This window comes from Elaeis guineensis, chromosome 1 (assembly GCF_000442705.2).
Source record: "Elaeis guineensis isolate ETL-2024a chromosome 1, EG11, whole genome shotgun sequence".
In the NCBI taxonomy this organism is placed as follows: Eukaryota; Viridiplantae; Streptophyta; class Magnoliopsida; order Arecales; family Arecaceae; genus Elaeis; species Elaeis guineensis.
Genome location: NC_025993.2, coordinates 118183316 through 118188457, shown reverse-complemented (window position 1 = coordinate 118188457; position 5142 = coordinate 118183316).

The following is a 5142-nucleotide window of genomic DNA, read 5'->3' as shown; positions in this document are numbered from 1 at the left end:
GAAACTTCATCAAGATTTTTTTTTTTTTAGCCTTTATACTTCTTCTAGGTTCAGAAGTTCCATGATCAGAGTTAGATCTCGCTCTCTTTCTTGAATCACAAGGAACTTCTGATTAAAAAAGACTAAAATTAAAGAATAGATCAGATTGAATTAGATTTGATACTACTTGATTTCTAAAAAAAAGATATTTTCAAAATAAGTAGCATATTTAGTCTCAATTAAAGTATTATTAAAGATATACATTTTCAAAATTTATTACTAGAAATCTGTTGATGCTACTATCTAAGGAGTATCTTAGAAAGATTATATCTACAGTTTTAGGATAAATTTTTATTTTTTTTAGGTTCAGGTATACTACTTTAGCCAGATATCCCTAAACTTTTAGTAATTTTAATCTAGGAGTTCTATCTTTTCAGAGTTCAAAAGAAATCTTATTTTCATCCTTAAAAGATATTCTATTTAGGATTAATAGGCTGCTAATAAGGTCCCCCCCCACAAGTTCTTGGTGCACTTGAACCGGTTAATATTGAATTAACCATCTCCATTAGGGTATGGTTTTTCCATTCTGCACTACACTATTTGATTGTGAGGAGTAAAGAAGAGTGATCTCATGAATGCTCCTATATTTTAATAAAATAGGACCATTTCATTTGAGGTATACTTTCCATCTCGATCTGTCCAAGTCTTTTAAGGATTTTCTCAGTTTAGGTTTCAGCTTCAGCCTTAAAGATTTTAAACCTATTTAAGACTTCATTTTGAGATCTAATTAATATGTATAACAATACCAGGAGAAGTATCAATGAATTTCAAAATAACGATTTCCTCTCTGAGTTAGAATTTTGGTAGAGTTACACACATCACTATGAATTAGATCAAGAAGGTTGAAATTTTTGTGAACAGATATAAGATTTTTTTAGTACTTTTGGCTTGAACAAAGATTTCACATTTGATCTTTTTATCCAAATAGATTTTAAGGATTATATTTAAGTTGGTTATGTATTGGATCTGATCAATTAATATGATCAAGCCTACCATGCTAAATATTAGAAGATTCAAGATTTAAATATTTTTCCTTTTGAAGAATTTTTCTTAAGGTTTGAAATGAGTTTGATTGGATTCAGCCAAATTGATCTTGAGTCCAAAATTAGATTTGGATTTATTCTTAAGTCGATGCTCTTCTTTGATCCTAATAGAGTTTATGACCTCTGATAGGGTTAAGTCACTTTGCTTATGACTTAACTCACGAGAAAAGTTCGATCAAGAAGGAGAGAGTGAGTCAATCAAGGATTTGATTTTATAACTCTTAGAGAATTTGCAACCAATTAAATAAGCCTTTCCAAGAAGATCTTGAAACTCATGGATTTGGACATTGAAAGATTTAGAATCCATCATGATATATTACGAAACTTGGATACGACGAACTGATTAAGATTGGTATCATCTATTTCATATTCCACTTCAAGATCATCCCAAAGCTCCTTAGCTAATTTCTTGAGAAGGTGCACATCATATAAAGAATCAGATAGAGTACCAAGGATCCTATGGTGGCAATGAAAATCAATATCTTAAGGAGTTTTTGAATGAGAGTCGGAGGATCCAGAATTTTAAGGACTAAGAGAGATTGATCTAGAGGAAGATCTAGGATTTGATAATTCTAGGATAAAGATCAACCCTAAAATGGTGAACTAATATTTTACTTGGTTTGCCATGTCCTAAAGAATGATCCACTAAATTTTTTAGGTTTAGTTGCACCATGATCATCAAAAGAAGTCATTTATATAAATTTCTAAGGTTTAGTCTTATATATTTGAGTAATTGATTAATAGCTTACAATAATATAATTATAGATTTCAAATAAATATAATAAAAAATAATAATAAGAGCAAAATTAAATAATTATACTAAGAATATAACAAATAGAATGACCATATGCTTATGCACATTGTTCAAAGCAGTAGCAATATAAATTTTGAAAGAATAACTAATAACTTGCACAATTTTTAGAGAAACAAAAATTTGTATATAATTTTTTAAAAATATAAAAATTTTATATGTAAATTTTAGATATATAGAAAAAATTCTATTCAAGTTTTTAAAATTTTAAAAATATTTCTACATAGAATTTAAAGCCTACAAAAATTGATTTAAATAGAATTAAGATTATGAAAAAATTTTCATGTAGCAAAATTTTTGCACTGTTTTTTCTTTAAAATCAACAAAAAATCTTTGAAAAGATTTTTTAATCTATAAAAATTTGTAAAAAACTTTATACCATTTTTAAAGTTACAAAAAAATTTGCAAAAAATTTAAAACTACAAAAAATTTTAAATCTTTTTTAAAAAAATTATAAAAAAATAGTCTATACTATTTTTAAAGTAAATAAGTTTGTTAATAAATCTGAAATATGTAAAGAGAATGATCTCTAAATGATAAATATCAAAACTTTTGGTATTGTATAATTAATTTAAAATTAATTCTAAATAATGAATAATAATTCTTAATTTTATCGAGAATCGTATTCTTGGACTTTTCAAAAAGTCCATCAAAACATCTAAAAATTACTAATGTTGCTCTTACATTCTAAAATATTTTTATAAAAAAAATAAAATATTAAAATAAAAAAATTAAAATAATTTTATCTGAATTAAGATTGGAACTGAGCCGGATACATTGTTATCTGAGTTCGGTCTGAAATTTTTTTCAAACTTCGAGTTGAGTTTAAGTCCAAAAATTTTTAAAAATATGGGCTCGGACCTGACCCGCACCTAAGCCTGACCCCGACCCGAACGGACGTTTGCAATGGGTCCGAAGATATATACAGGGAGGAGGGAGAGGAGCCTTGGTGGCGGCCATCAGGGCCTTGTTTGTCATGGATGCAGAGGTCGGGCACGGAACCGGACGACTGTGCAGCAGCGGCCGGCGGTGGAGTGGGAGGGGTCGGTGGGGCGGCAGCGGAGGAGTGGGGAGGGGGATTGGAAGGGGGAGTTGGCGATACGAGAGGGTGTGGAGATTTTGGAGGAGGGTTTCGAGGAGGAAGTGAAGAGGGAGAGGTGGATGAGGGAGGAGATCTGGGAGGGATTTTGATGTGGGCGAAGGCGGAAAGGGAGGGTTTTTTGGGGGAGGAGAGGAGGGAAGGAAATGAAGGCTACTGGAAGGGGTTTGGGTGAGCTCCAAAGGTTGCTGCTGGTCTTTTAAGCCTTGGGATTTGAGGTCAGGGGCTTCCAGGGTTTGGGAGGTGGGGTTGGACTCCATGGATGCAGTGGACGAGAGAGAGATGAGGAGAAGTGGGTAGATGGAGGGGAAGTGGAGTGATGTCATGGTGCTCGGATGTGGCTCCTCGCGGCTGTCGGTCGCCGCACGATCTCTGCCTCCTCGAAAAGCGAAATTTCTCACTCGCCGACTTCTTCATCCGCCCCAGCCAGCTTCGTCTCCTTCTCCTCCCTCGGCTTCTATTGTGAGTCCGATTGGCACCGACTGAAGTGGTGCTGCTGTTGCTTCCCACCTGTGGAAGCATCGAGGTGCCTGCGTCATCTCCGATTTGGGGGAGGGAGGGGAGATAGTGGCAGTGGCGTTGAGGGTGAAATCATCAGATTGGAAGCGGTAGAGGCCGATGGAGTGGAGGCGTTCGAGGACAACGGAGGGGCCGTAGGAGGATGGGGGGTGGCTGTCGTCATCGCAGGGGCGATGGGAGCGAAGGGTCTTGGAGTTGAGGGGATGGGGAAGTTAACAGGGGATGGGGAAGAGAAGATTGGTGGCTAATTTATAATATGTGCATGTGTTGGGCTGAGTTTTGAGTTCGGATCCGGCCAAAGATTTATCCGAGTCCGATCCAAAAATAAAATGAATCTTATTTTTTAATCAGAGTCCAGTCTGAATGATTTCAGACCAAGCCCGAAGCTCGATCTGAAGCCGGCCCGAGCCCATCATGGAAGAAAAGGGTCTTGGAGGTGAGGGGATGGGGAAGTTAACAAGCTATGTGCATGTGTTGGGCTGAGTTTCGGATTCGGGCCGAGCTAAAGGTCTGTCCGAGCCTGATTCAAAAACAAAATAGATCCTATTTTTTGGCCTCAGTTTGGCCTAAATGGTTCGGGTTAAGCCCGAAGCCGATCCGGCCCAAGCCCACTTCCAGTCCTAGTCTGAATTGAGATATATGAAACACTGTCCTAAGAATGCGATTTGCCCCCTGCATGTGGGTCTCCAATGATCTTATCCCCAAAGTATAACAATTTAATTTAGTCTAATCCTCCTTTAATGAATACGATCGTTAGAAAGATTGACCCAAAAGACTTCTTTCAGATGCCTAACTAATAAAAAAAAGTGAAAAAGGAAGAATAAGAAAGATATAGTCTATATCTCAAAATGAAGAACCTCAGACAGAGCATAGGAGAGAAGGGAAGAGAAAAGAAGTAGGTATCTTTTTGACTGATGCCTAAGTAATCAGATTCAAAGCCTATTTGTAAACTCATATTACTGAGGAGGTGCTATCATTTTGAAGAAGTATGATGTTTCAGAGATATTGTATTCTTTCAGAAACTAACATTCTCTTCCGAAAAGTCGTGTCTCTTCGAAAAAAATCATTAAATTAAAAAAAGAGTTTTAAAATTTTTAAATAACTAAAATTTAGGGGATAAGAAAAGATTAAATCTTTTTTCTTTTTTAAAAAAAATAAAACTTCAACCATAGTTGGCGTGGACTGCCTCAAGTCTTCGAAAATGCTACCGCTTGTCACCGATGTAGCTGCAATCTTATTGCAACAGGTGCTAGTAGGGAATGACATGGTGTGATAGAGGATCTCGTGTGTGTGCCAAAAACTGCAATGCTCCTGGATAATTGAGAATCTCAGGATGGCAATATAGTGGATGCTTTGTTGGGGTAGCAAGGAGAGCAATGGTTACCCATGGCACAACGTAGCCATAGCACGGCATTGGAGGACTTGAGAAGCATGATATTTCGCATGGTGGCAGACTGCCAAGACATACATAGATAATCGAGGATTTCTCATGGATTTGAGGGGGGCATAATGCTTTGAATGTGTTTAACTCTCCTAAGTCCATAAGGCATGGGAATTATCAAGTAATGTTGGTTGGATGAGTTGGCTATATTATGCAAAGGGAACTTACATAGATTTGGCCTTAGGGAATT